Source organism: Chiloscyllium plagiosum, unplaced genomic scaffold (assembly GCF_037043375.1).
Source record: "Chiloscyllium plagiosum isolate Xiang-an unplaced genomic scaffold, Cpla_swu_hap1 HiC_scaffold_41, whole genome shotgun sequence".
NCBI lineage: Eukaryota > Metazoa > Chordata > Chondrichthyes > Orectolobiformes > Hemiscylliidae > Chiloscyllium > Chiloscyllium plagiosum.
In genome coordinates this window covers 4,773,175-4,788,414 of record NW_028270179.1, presented here as the reverse complement: position 1 = coordinate 4,788,414, position 15,240 = coordinate 4,773,175, and positions in this window count along the sequence as shown.

The window sequence follows — 15,240 nt, the reverse complement described above, 5'->3', positions numbered from 1 at the left end:
GGACAAGTCTTAAACGAGGAAGGAACTGTGTACAATCCGTCATGAAATAGCTTTTGCGAGCAGAGTTAAGGGGAATCCCAAAGCATTTTATTCTTATATAAGAAGGAAGCGGGTGACTAGAGAATGGATGAACCTGAGAGAATGGGTGAGATTCTGAATGATTACTTTGCATCAGTGTTCACTGAGGAGAGGAACATGATGAATGTTGAGATTAGAGATAGAAGTTTAATTAGTCTGGATCACGTTGACGTACGTAGGGAAGATGTGGTGGGTAGGCTAGAGGTTGTTAAGGTGGACAAATCCGCAGGACCGGATGGGATCTACCCCAGTTTTCTGAGGGAGCCAAGTGAGGTAATAGCTGGGGCCCCGACAGATATCTTTGTCGCATCTTTAAATACAGATGAGATGCCGGAGGACTGAAGGGTTGCTCAAGTTGTCCTCTTGCACAAGAAGGGTAGTCGGGATATTCCGAGTAACTGCAAACCCGCAAGCCTGACGTCGGAGGTAGGACAGTTGCTGGAGAAGGTACTGAGGGATACGATCTATTTATATTTAGAAAAAAAAATGGGTGTATCAGTGATAGGCAACATGGTATTGTGCGGGGGAGGTCGTGCCTTACCAACGTAATAGTGTTCTTCGAGGAAGTGACGAAGTTGATAGATGAAGGAAGGGCTGTTGATGTCATAAACATGGACTTTAGGATGACGTTTGATAAGGTTCCCCATGGTAGACTAATGGAGAAAGTGAAGTCATATGGTGTGCAGGGTGTTCTAGCTAGGTGGATAAATTACTGGTTGAGCAACAGGAGACAGAGAGTAGTAGTTGAAGAGAGTTCTCGAAATGGAGAAAGGTGACCAGTTGCGTGCCACAGGGGTCAGTATTGGGGCCACCGTTGTTTGTAATATACCTAAATGATCTGGAAGAGGGCACTGTTGGTATGATCATCAAGTTTGCAGATGACACGAAGATTGGTGGAAAACATAAGGGACTGTCAGAGAATACTGGATGATATAGATAGATGGAGAGTTGGGCGGAAAGGTGACGGGTGGTTTTCAATCCAGACAAATGTGAGGTGATGCGTTTAGGCAAGAGTAATTCGAGAGCGAATTATACAATGAACGGAAGGGTCTTGGGAAAAGTTGATGGGCAGTGAGGTCTTGGAGTGCAGGTCCATTGTACCCTGAAGGTTTCTGCACAGGTGGATAGCGTGGTCAAGAAGGCGTTTAGTATGCTTGCCTTCATTGGACGGGGTAGTGAGTACAAGAGCTGACAGGTCATGTTAAAATTGTACAAGGCATTGGTTCGGACGCATTTAGAATGCTGTGTACAGATCTGGTCGGCACATTACCAAAAGGATGTGGACGCTTTGTAGAGGGCGCAGAGAAGGTTTACGAGATTCGGTTCATTTTCATTAGAAAAAAGGAAATTGCAGCGGGACCTGTTTGAAGTCTACAAAATCATGAAGGGTAGAGACAGGGTGGATAGAGACAATATTTTTCACAGGATGAAGGATTCAATAACGAGAGGTCACGCTTTCAAGGTGAGAGGTGGAAAGTTTAAGGGAGATGCACGCGGCAAGTACTTCATATATAGGGTGGTGGGCGCTTGGATCGCGTTGCCAGCAGAGGTGGTAGAGGCCGGCACGGTCGATTCATTTAAGATGCGTCTGAATAAATGCATGAGTAGGTGGGGAGTATAGGGATACAGATGCTTAGGAATTAACCAAAATGTTTCTACTTTACATTTTAATCGGCTCAGGCTTGGAGGGCCGAAGGGCCTGTTCCTGGGCTGTAGATTAGATTCTCTACAGTGTGAAAACAGGCCCTTTGTCCCAACACGTCCACACCGCTCATCCGAAGAGAAACCCAAAAAACCCATTCCCCTATCCTAAACTTGGGGAGCATTGCGGTAGAAAGAAAAGCTGTCAAGTCCGGGCCAAATCTAAAGGTATGAACAGCTTCAGAATCTGGAGGGTGGTACAAATGTAGGAAGGGACGTGGATCTTGCAGGTGGTTAGAGGTAGCAGGTTTCACAGAACCTGCATGTTAGGACCGATAACCGTTTGTGGATCCTGAAGGATATTAGAATTTGACCCACAGATCTTGTTTGATCGGATCATTGTGCCGATCTTAATGACGTAATTCTGGGCGTGTTTACCAGAATGGGCGAGCACAGCTTCAGATTCCTGGACTGGGAGATATAAGTTCAGATGTGGATCTATTTATCCACTCTGTACGTGTATCTGTCACTTTACCTGGCATTACTCTGATAGAAAGCACTCTCCGAACGTCTTGTGACTTCCATATCTACAAGACTGACCAGAACTCTCCTCGTCCAAGCCTTTGTTTGGAATGTTCTTCATTTTTAATATTTTAAACTGTCAATTTCGTGAGATGCAGGAATTCAGGAGTTCCATTTTGAGAGAATGAAATGTTTATTATTGGTATTGACCCATACTGTGTCATTTCGAGAATTCTGTTTTTTTTTTGCAGATTATCGCGCCGAGGATTGTATAACCAAGGAGTCTAAGTGCAGATGTCCTTTGCTTGGTTGAGGGGGACCTGAGCACCAGGAGCTGGGAAACCACATGCTTCTTGTAGGTGGGGCTTGGCACCAGACTGGGTGAGAGCAGCTCACTGAGTAAATAACAGGTACGGAGCTTGGGATCTTCTTGCGGTGTTTCACCTTGTGCCATATATTTATCTCCCTCTGAAGAGTAAACGTATCATGTTCTCCAGACCTGACATTCCACACTCACTGCAAATCCTTCCACCTGTTGAACATCTCCCTTCATTCTAACTACCTCCATCCCTTACAACCTGGCTTTCGTCTCGTCTCTGCTGCATTCCCTACCGACCTTGTTCTTTGTTATCACAATGCATTGCTTTGAGCTGTGTGGAAGCAAACCTGAAGTATGTTTGTGCCAGTGAAAACAAGATATCTCTGTCATTCTCTATGTTAGTCTTACAAAGTCTCCTTTTTTATTTTTCATCCATAAGGGGAAGGAAGCATCGTTTCGCATCCACCCTGTCCATTCTCCTGAGAATCTGTACATTTTGCAGAGAACAAAGGTCCACCTAATGACCATCAGCAGTATAACACCGAAGTGACATGTTGATATTACTCTATTTTCTGCAAACACTTCTTGTTGCTCCATCCTTCTCTAATTTTGAAACCTTCCTCTGAGTGAGCAGTACTCCAAACCGCTAATTACTGGGAATGCACAAAAAACCCTTACCCCTGAAAATTCCTCATATTCCGATAACCATCTTGTCTGTGGGGACCGCTCCAGCCTCTACAGTTGTCCCAATTCATTGCATGTCCTACAACCCACACCACCTCTGCATTCTCTAGTCGTAACATTTCTCCCTGTCTACTCTGTTCCTTCAAGCCTCCTACCTCTGGCAGATCCTATAGTTCTGAAAACAATCCCACTCACAGGAATTTCGACGAGAGACGACAACACTCCACGTCTCTGTGATCCCTTTCGGTTCTCTCCATCTCTGTTCCCACCTTACTTCCCAACAACCCTACTTGCATGTACAACATCATCAAGTCTCTTCAACTCTCCTGATCTATGGAACGTCAAGCAGACCTTACAACTCTTTGCTATCTCTGTAACTGCCTGCAGAGTTTTGAAACCTCCCCAATTCTATAACATCTCCAGTCGCTGTGCCCCTCCCTATCCTGGTGAGCAGCTTCAATCCCCACAATCTTCACTGCTTGTGTACGTCATCTGGATTGGTATAACTCTCCTTTTTCTGTGCTGCCCTGCAACCCCAGAATCCTCCATGTCTGTCCCAATTTTTCCTTTCACTCGTACTCGCCCGATCTGTGTAAAGATTGTGTAAGTACAATCCCCATTACCATGTTGCCACCCCCAAACCCGAGGGCCATCGCCATTTGTATAACCTCCCACAGACCCATATACTCCCAAATGCTGAAACCTGCTCTCACCAATGTAACCCTCCCTACCCTTTTAACACTGTTCAGTTTTTAAACCATCCATATCAGTGTAATCTCCTCCAGTCCCTACAGCATTCTCGAGCTGCGTATCCTTTTAAATCCCAACAACACTCCCTGTCTGTGTAAACTCCTGCAGTTGCTGCATACCTCTCTATAACTGTAACTGCTTTCAGGCCACTATATCTTCCATTTGTCTGGAAACATCTCCCTGTAGCCCATCCTTCGTTCGTAAGTGAATAGTCTGCCACAACCCCTTCATGACTGTATCCTCCTCCACATTCAACAAGCCTTCCCATCCCTATCACATCTTCCAGCATGCATAATACTCACTCTCTTTTAAATATCTTCCAGTGTATAAATAATTTCTCTCTCCTGGACTTTCTCCACGCTGTCCCAGTAATATTCTCCAGTCCATACCACCATCACTATCCTTATAATGATCTCCAGTTCAGACCACCCTCCCTATACTTGTAACATTCCCCAGTCAATGCCACACTCCCTATCCCTGTAACATTCTCCAGTACATACCACGCTCGCTATCACTGTGATATTCTCCAGACACCACAACTCCTGTTAAAAAAATACCACATCCGAGCTGCGTCCGAATATTTCGAGACCTTGATCAACATCGTACCTGTAACGATACACAACTCTGTACTCATCCCTATGTCTGGAATGTAATCCAGGACGCTCTATCTGTGGAACATCCTCCCATGTCTCCCACTACCATTCTTTCGTATCCTTAACGTTGCAACATCCTCGAGCCCGTGAACAACTCCCTTACTCTGTAACCACTGCCTATTCCTTTATCCCCGACTCTCACTAAGACACTCTGTGCATTTACAAGAAGTCAGTTGGAACGACAACCTTAACTGAAGTGATCAGACATGATTGAAATGTCATTATGGACTATGGGTCAGAATGACAATGGCTGGGAGGTGAACATTCAAGGGTTGTCAGGATTTCGAGTCATTTTTAGGTCGAATTAAGAAGCCGCAAGGGGCAGCAACCATGAGCAGGAATTCGTTTCTGCACACCAGGGGGTGATAGTAATGTAAATATGGTTACAGTCAGGGAACTGAATGTGCTTGCAACAAGGGGAGTACAGTTACTATGTGTGACAGTAGTGTCCATCCCGACTGGATAAATATTGAATATCGGGAGTTCATGGATAGAAACTTGGATTTTGGAAGAGATGGTTTTCTGTAATAACATGTCAAGGAACAATCAAGGGAGTGGCCTATTCATGATGAAATGATGTGTAATGAGAAATATCAAATTGTCTGATTGCAATGCTGCTTTGTGAGAAGAAAAATCACAATATTATGTCATTGTTTGAGTTAAAAAGTGATTTAGTTCAGCGAATGAGATGGAGAAGTGGAATTAGACCATTTGGCCCATCGAGTATGTTCCGCCATTCAACGAGATCATGGCTGATCTGGTAATCCCAAATGTAATTTCCTGCCTCCTTGTTCAGGATTCTCACACAATGGAAACCAAACGAAGCGGCAAAGATAAATATTGAGGGTAAGGTTATGTATGTTGCAGACATGGACTTTACTAAAGCATTTGCTAATATTAGCTTGGCCTAGAAAATAAAATCACAATCCATGCTATCCACGAGGATTGGCAAATTGGATGCAATATTTTCCTGTGAATAACATACAGAGGGATGTGAAGGGATGTATTTCTGATTGGAGCTCTGTGGCCAGTGGTGCTTCAGAATGATCAATTCTGCGAATTCCGTTTGACATTTACGTCAATAATAAAGATGAATATGTCAGCGGCTTGATTAGTAATCTTGCAGACCACGTTTCGAAAGGCATATAGTGATTAGGAATAGTTAGGGGAATTGTGAATAATAGGGAAGAATGTTAAAAGGTTCAGCAGAATATCGATCAATTGGAAAGACTTAATAGAGACATGCAAGGTAATCAGAGGATTAGACAGGTTTGACAGTGAGAAGCTTTTTCCTCGGATGGGGATGGCGAGCACAAGCTTTAATTTGCGGAGTGATACATACAGCACAGATGTCAGAGGTAGTTTCTATACTCAGAATAGTACGGGCATGGAACAGCATACCTGCAGTAGTAGTAGACTCGACAACTTTAAGCCTGTTTGAATGGTCATTGGATAGACATATGGCCTAAAATCGAATAGTGTATGTTAGAGGGGCTTTAGGTTAATTTCACATGTCGACACAACGTCGAGGGACGAACAGCCTGTACTATGCACTAAGGTTCTATGTTCTATTGAGAAATGGCGAATGGAATTTCATTGGGACAATTGTGAGATGATGCATTTTGGAAGTCAAATGCAAGAGAAAATTACACTAAAAATGACCAGAACTTTTGAAACAGTAATATACTGATGGAACTTCAATGCAATCCATAACTCCCTGAAAATAACAACACAACAGGATGTGGTGATAATGAAGGAATATGTCATGATTACCTTTTGCGGTCGCAGCATTGACTTTCAATGTTTGCATGCCATGTTGTAACCGAATAAAACATCAGATCGACCACGTTTGGAATGCTGTGTGCTGTTCTCGTCACTATACCATGGGAAGGATGTGGAGGCGTTGAGAGCGTGTAAGAATGATCTACCAGCTTGTTGCCTGGATGTAAATGTGTTGACTATAATGAGTGTTTGGACTCAGTTGGATTGTTTTGCGGGAGTGTCGGAGGCTGTGGGGCGACCACGTACAGGTATATTGCCTTATGAAAGGCATGGATAATGTAAATAGTCGGAATCTCTTTTGCAACGTGCAAATGTCAAATACGAGGTTGCCTCGGTTTCAGATCAGAGTGGGAATTTCAAGTGAGATGAATGAGGCAAGGTTTATATTTCCAGTATGGGTAGAATCTGCTCAGAAGGTGGTCGAAGTGGAAATGTGAGAAACGTTTTGAAGTGGCATTTAGACAGAAACATGAACAGGCAGAGCAAAGAAGGGTATGGGCCATGTAGAGACAGATGGTGTTGTTTAGAATAACATCATGGTCAGCACAGTCATGGTATGCTGAAAGGCCTGTTGCTGTGCTGTGCTGTTCTGTTCTGTTTTCTAACTTCCCAGCCTCCACCCTGTCACAGCTCCTCAGATGCTTGAACGTTTCAAAAAATTTCCCCCTCATTCTGCAAACATCCGGTGGGTTCAAGCTCAGTCTACTTCACCTCTGCACATTATAAAAGAATTCCATTCCCAACATTAGCTGAATGAAGCTTCTTTGGCCAGCCTCCAATTCAAGGATACCTTTCCTTCGGGCATTCCGACTGTTCATAATATTCGAAGTGCGATCTGACTCGCACCTCGCATAGTTTTAGCATAACGTCTCCATATTAGACTGCATTCTTTTTTTCATAAATGCAAACATTTGGTGTATCATCTCTAATACCTGCTGACAGTGTAAACTACCATTTTCAGATTGATACACAAGAACTCCCACAACACTTTGTGCAATCAGTCTGAAAGCAAACGGTGTCAGCCTGGGTGTATGTTGGGAACATGCTGGAAGGCATTGTAAAGGAGTTGGCAATAAACAATAACTGGACACTGGCAAACAACGGAAGATGCATGATTTTATAATAGGTGAGCATTTTTAAATCTGTTGGATTTTATATTTTCGTGCAAGGATGAATTCCAGAACAGATAAAGGGTGGGGAGGAGAGTGGTGGTAGGGGGATATTTGAAGGTACAGAAGCATTTTGACATATTTCAACAAGGCAGGGTCCGTGGAACAGGAGAAGCAGGGCTTTTGCCTTAAACGTCGATTTTCCTGTTCCTCGGCTACTGCCTGACCTGCTGTGTTTTTCCAGCACCACTCTCACCTTAACTCTAATCTCCAGAATCTGCAGTACCCACTTCTGTGATGTTTAAACAAGGGACTAATGGTTACCGAGGGAGGGAATAGGGTCTCTTAAAAGTCAATGAGGCTGTCCATATGGAACCAATGCTGATGAGGGAGTTCGCAAAGTAATATATTGCATTAGGATTTACTGCGGAGTAAGACATCGAAGCTCGGGAACGTGGTAAAATTAATATTGATGTTGTGAATACTGCTCACATTGGAGAACAGGAGGTTTCGGATGACTTGAAATGCGACAAAAGTGTGTCACGAGGTGACATGTATCCTAACATCTTGTGAGAAGCCAGGGCAGAAATTGCACGGCCCCTGGCCGACATATGTGCATCATCTACAGCCACTATAGGTCAATGAGACTGATGGCAGTGAAAGGTAGGTTGTTGGAGGAGCTTCTGAGGCAGGGTCTTCAAACATTTGGAAATGCAAGGACTGATTGGCCATCGATAGCATGGCTTTGTGCGTGGACAATCATGTCTCACAAACTTGATTGAGTTTTTGAGGAAGTAGTCTAGTGATAGATCAAGGGAGAGCAGTAGACATGTCTACATGGGCTTCAGCAAGGCCTTTGACAAGATCCTTCATGGCAGTCTGGTTTACATGTTTAGATCACACATATTCACGGAGCACTTTACAGCTGGATTCAAAATTGGATTGACGGTATGAGACAGAATGAGTTCATAAATGGTTTCGACTAAAACTGCAGGCCTGTAACCAATGGTGTGCCACGAGATTCGGTGCTGTGTCCACTGTTGTGCATCATTTATATCAACAATTTGGTTGAGAATAAAGGAGTCATAGTTAGGAATTTTGTGAATGACACTGAATGTGGTCGGAAAATGGACAGTGCAAAGGGTTATCTAAGCGTAGAATGGGGTCACCAGTACTGATGTACAAATAAGTTGAGGAATAGCAGGTGGGGAAATGCACGGTGCTGTACTTGTACAGTTAATTTTAGGGCCCTGGGTAATGTTGTCAAACAGAGAGAGCTAGGAATGCAGGTAAACAGTTCTTTGAAATTTGTGTCATATGTGGACAGGTTGTTGATGAGGGAATTTGGACCGCTTTCCTTCATGGATCAGAGCATTGAGAATAGGAATTTGGACGTCATGTCATCGCTGTATAGGACATTAGTATAGCCACCATAAAAGCATTGTTGATCATGTCGAAAAACTCAACTGTTTCATGTGTTTCTATTAGGGAAGGATATCTGACATTCTTAACTGGTCTCGCTTACATGTGAAATCAGACCAACAGCAATATGGCTGATTCTGAGCCGCCTCCGGGCAATTAGCAGTGGGAAATGTATTGTGGTCCAATCGGTGATACACTCAGTCCATGAATGAATAAATAAAACTATATATGTCCCCCATCCTCCCACCCCCCACCACCTCTGCAAATGCCTCCAACTACAGCAATTCAAACTGGCTGTGTAAATGATTTTAGTCCCTTGTTCCTCTTGGTATCAATCTCACCACCTCTATCTTCTTCAAGTCTCCCTGTTCCTATCATCTGATTTAAACCTGACACTGTTTCCTCTTCCTGTTGCACTCTTGCTATTAGGGGATTCGTCGCGATCCAATTAACAAATGTTCCCATATCTCTAAAGCATTGGTTTTTCAGAATTGTTAGTTTTTCTGTCTTTTTCAGCATCCCTTAATCAAATCAGATCCTTCATCCCTGCGTGACGTGCAGGTAGGAATGTCTTGCTGAGGTTTTGTCCTTTTGTTCAATATTTTACAAAGTTCAAGGTTTGTGAGAAGATTTGTAGCTCGGGTGCTCGTTGCTGTGGTTCTGTACGCCGAGCTGGACGTTTTTGTTGCAAACGTTTCGTCCCCTGACCAGCTATCCCTAGTAGCCACACACGCAGACGACAAGCAACATGAATTTGACTGGGACAACACTACCATTATAGGGCAAGCGAAGCAAAGAACAGCCAGGGAATTCCTAGAAGCATGGCACTCATCCACAAACTCCATCAACAAACACATAGACCTGGACCCAATACAGCGGCCTCCACAGCGGACAGCTGAAACTGACAACCGGAAGCGGCAGGGACAGGCCACAATAAATGCCGGGGGAAACACTACAGAAGCGCTTTACATGAAGCTCCCAAGCACTGAGTGTGTCACCTAGACAGGGGACGAAACGTTTGCAACAAAAACTTCCAGCTCGGCGAACAGAACCACAGCATTTTACACAGTTGCTTAAAATGATTTCCACTGTTCATTTATAATCATACCTTTCAGTCTGTTTCACTTGTTTACCTTGTTCAGTTCTCCTCTCAAACCCCTTGAATTGGCTTTGTTTCTGATTGTCGTGTGTAATTTATGTTCACTATATGAGGTTTTAAATCACTATTCATTCCTCTATATTACAATTTCCCGGAGGATCTCTCCATGTGACATTACTCATTCACTCAGCTATATTACCCAGCGGTCGATTTGAAATAGTTACATCCAGAGCCATTTGCACAACATGTTATTCAAAGAAACACTGACAAAGACATTCTCCGAAAGCCTCTTTGCACATGACATTTCCAATTATGTAAAGATTAAAGTCTCCCAAAATTATCACAATATCTTTGTTACGAATTCGAAAAATTCCAGTTTGATGCAGTGTTGAGCAATGAAATGCTGCTAAGCAGCAGAAAACCTATTCTCCTGCTTGTATTTGGGGCACATCGTACTCAGAATCTGGATTCCAGCTGACTCAACTGCATAATCGGAGGCCAAATGCTTTCTTTTCTATTATGCATTTGTTGTCCATTACTGTCAGATTTACTCATCCCGCTTTCCCATTCTGCCAGAGGCCCTGCAAGGTTGTTTACTGTTACATATTTATGTTCTACCTTTTCTTCGCTCCGTAACCGCATCTGTCTAGTGTTGAATCGCATTTATCTCTTTGTCACATGTCCATGTACGGTATTGTAGATAATTTGTCCGTTCCATAAAAGAACTTTGCAATTTAGGTTTCCCAATAATTTCCTGCCACAAACCTATTCGCTAATGTATATTTTTAGTGAAACTCTGTATCTTCCTGTCCATTCCTTCCTGTTTATCTTCAGCCACAACACCGTGTTGTTCCGATGTTTCACATTTTCTCTTTGGATTTGGGAAGATCCTTTCACCTGAACAATATCACTGCATTCTCTCTGTCAGTTTAAAGCCCTGTCCTTCAACCTACCGCCATGATTGGCCAGGACAGAGGTCCCAGCATGTTTCCTTGGTGCCCAGTGCAATGGGACTTTTTCTTATTCACTGGTGAGACACAGACGTTTCTGGCTGGCCAGAATTTCATGCCCACCCACAGCTGCCCTTGCGCTGAGTGGCTTGCCCGTCCATTTCAGACGGCAGTTGAAAGTCAACCCCATTGCTCTGGCTCTGGAGTCATATGCAGGCCTGAGCCCTGCCGAAAACACATTTCCTTCCTTAAAGGATATTAAGCAATCAGATGGGTATCCCTGACACCCGCATTAAATGCTCGATAAACAGTCTCGTGAGAATGATACTGAGCCGTTAGCTGTGCCACTCATACCTCACTCATCCCTGAGTACTAATACCAGTGCACCATTAGTCAAAACACTTTCAGCCTGACCACTGTTTTAACCTGATACCTTCCTACATTCTGGTGATGTCATTCAGTATATCTCCATGTGGTGTCCTTCACTGTGTGAGTTTAATTGTTGCCTCTGTCAATGCCCCTGGCTCTTGCAGCCATTCCAGATCTCGATACAACAGGATTCTCCACTCCAGAGAGGCAGGACTGCACAGTCCAGGGATGGAGACTGGAAATTTCCAGATCTCTGAGGGACTGAGTATTATTTTCCATGTGTAATCCTCGCTGCAATACTCAACTTTCTGATTCTATCTTTTCCCTGACTACCATAAATACTTGGGAAGTTTCTGACTCAATAAACTTTGTGTTTTATCCAAGTCACAGTAAACCTCTCCAAACACTGCTTCTCTGCACCTCCTTTTCCAGTTATCCCCATCAGCCTCCACATCTCTGCATGTCTCCATACTCTTCGCCAGGCTGAATGACGCTCTCCACCTCTTTAATATCGCTCAGAACCCACAACCTTCCCGATCTCGATGACCTCCTCCAGTCCCTCCAATTCTTTCTTTTTCTGTCACCTCCCCCAGTCACTTCAATCCTTCCGATCTTCATCAATTCCTCCAGTCACTATAACCCTCCATATCTCTGGAACATCCCCACTCATTCCAACTCTTCCTATTTCTGTAACCTTCCCCAGTCACTCCATACCTCTCTCTCTCTTAAACTCCCCCAGTTATGACAGACTATGTTTGGGACAAAAGCAGCAACATTGCACTGAGTTAATAGGTCAGCTGTGATCATAATCAATGTGGAAACAGGCTCGTGGAGTTGAATGGCCTGCCCCATGCCCCTCTGTACTCTGTTTCTGTGTAACACTCCCTATCTCTATATTTACTTGATTCCCTGCTACCTTTCCCATCTCTGTAAACTACACAACCTCCTACAACTGGAACTTTCTCAGACCACAGAATTCTCCATATCTGTCAAACCTACTCCAGTCCCTACAGCTCTACCAATCTATTTACTCCTCCAGCCGATAACCCCCTGTATCTTTGTAACTTCCTCTAGCTGCTGGAACCTACATATATCTGTAAAATCATATCCTACAGCGTCCCTACCTTTGCGTTCCCATCCAATCCCGACCACCGTACCTGCCTCTGTTACCTTTTCCCACACACTGACCCCTCTTCCAAAGTTGAAACCTTCTCTGTCTCTGTTACATTCACCTGCTCCTTCAGCCCTCCATGTCTGTATGATCCTCTGCAGTTCATCCGCCTGCTCTATCTCTACTATACCCTCCGGCCTCCATAACCCTCCTTACATTTGCAACCTCCTTTGGTCCGTCTGAAAATCTCTTTGTAACTGCTCCAGTCGCAATATCACTCCCCATCTGTCAGGCATACTCCAATCCCCACAGATTCTGCAGCCCAATCTCTCCCTCACCTCCCCCGGGCCCTGCAAGTCTCCTATATTCGGTATACGTTTCCAGCCACAACAGCACTCCACATTTCTCTTTGCTCCTCCACTCCTCACAGCCTTACCCGTACCACACATCCTCTTCCGTTGTGTTCTCTGCAACCCTCCTCAGAGTTTCATGTTACTGTTTCCTCAAAATATCCCTCGATCGGTAAACAGTTCCAACCCTCCCATCTCTGTAAACTCCAACAGCTCCAACATCTCTCCTCATTTGTGTAACTTCCTCCAGTTTTTAAACGCTCTCAAAATGTGGAGACCCTACAATCCTCCCGATGTGTTGTCCTCTGCAATCCCGGCAATACTCCCGATCTGCAGAACCCACTCCAAAACCTGCGACTCTTTCGATCCTTTTCCTACAAGGCTCAATGTTTATTTAACTCCCTTCTCGTGTTGTCAACCACCCTGTCCATGTGAGCTCCTCTAGTCTCTACATCCATCTACTCATCTCAATAACCTTTTCAGCTCTCACATCCCTGTCTGTGTGAACGTCATTCTCCCCTTCAACCCTTCCTACCGCAGGAATATCCTCCAGTTTGTGCGATCCTCCCTATCTGTGTAAGTGTCTCCAGGCCTTATTGTTTTTCGCGTGTCTGTAAGCCCTGCCAGATAATTACTCAGTAATACGTTCATTTGTAGAGCTGGTGTAAACGTATTGGGCTAAATGACATCCTTATGTGTCATAAGACGTATGTGTGGTCCTGTGTGATGTCGTGAGAAGCTTTCAACTCGAATAATCTCCTATCTCTTCCATACGATCCACTCCGATCTCTACATTATCCATCAGCAAATACATCCCTCTTTATCTCTGTAACTCATACAGACGGAAAGCCATATTCTTGGTCAAGAATCTGCTCCAGCCCCAACAATGTTCCCTCTTTCTGTAAAGGTTCTCAAGTCCTTACAGCTCGCCCATTCTCTGTAACAACTCCGATCCATGCAAATTTTCCAATCTTTGCGACTTCTCCTTTCCACAAAACCAATAATATCGCTAACTCCCTTCTGCCCTGACAAATCTCATTATTTCTATAACATCCTCCTGTCAATAGTGGGCGTTATGTCTGCAACATTTTCCAGCAAGTATAACTCTATCAATGTCTATATCTTCCTCCTCCCCTAAACGTTTCCCTGTTGTGTAACCTCCTCCAATGTCTAACGAGCTGTTTAACATCCTCAAGTCCCTACAACTTTGCCAATGGTGTAACCTCCTCCTGCTGCCTCACAGCCCAGTATCTCTGCAAACTCCACAAACGAAATCTGTGGGAACATCTCGCCCTCCCTATCTCTGTAATCTCTACCAGATGTTAAAATTCTTCAAGTAACTTTAAACGCCATTATCTTCTTCAAATCCACAACTTTCTAAAACATCCACCATCTTCTTAAATCCTCCCTATGTCTGTAAAACCCTTTAAGAAAAGTCACATCATTTTGTGTAGAAACTCCTGTTATTAATTTCCTGCAGCATCAATGTAAGCTTTTCTTTCTGCTTTCTGCAATCTCTCGTTTTCAACGTTCTCCACCAATAATATTCCTTATAATCTCTAATCTGTTCCAAAAACTCAATCCACCCGTACTTCTGTGAACCTTTCCATGAGGAAAATATGTGTTTGAAACTGGTGCTATGAAGTTTGGAAGAATGTTATAAATTGAGGACAATTTGTAGAAACTAGAACATTTACAGAGGTTGGAAGAGCTATCGAATGTAAAAGATGTTACAGAGAGTGGCAATTTTTAGCCACAGAGGCACGTGTGGCTGATTGGCTGTGGGGTTCAAGAAAATATTGAATTGACCTGCAAATGCATAGAATGGGATATACCTACACTGACTGTGGGCCTCGGGACTGGAATAAGTACCAGTAGTTGACTCTGAACAGGCTTGGCAGATTGTATTTGATCTTGCTGATGGGATTTTGGAGCTCGGTTCCAGGATGAAAGATAGCAGCTGTCCAGTTCAGGAAACAGAGGGAACCTGGTACCTTCCTGATCTCATTGTGAGTCGGTTTTCCGGAATGGTTGTGAGATCTATAAATACCTCATGCGCTGGGATTTGTACAGTTCTGAGTGTATTTCCCTATACTTTGTGTCTCGATGTGATTCTGAAATGAAACAATTACAATGGAAGTTACGCTCCACAATAACAAGTTCTCGGTATCAATTCATGACAGCGGTCAGGTCACGAGAACCTCACATCAGAATAACTTCTCACTTCCCGAAATGTTACAACTGAAAGCGACTTTTCAACTCGTGTGAATTGCTTCTGCATCATTGAACATAATCTGTGAAGATAGAAAGTTCACTTCCCCTGTCACTGTGTGGGCTCCATCCTCAGGACTGATGTGCTTGAGTTCCCTGTCCCTGTCCCTGATGCATTTATTTCTGGTGC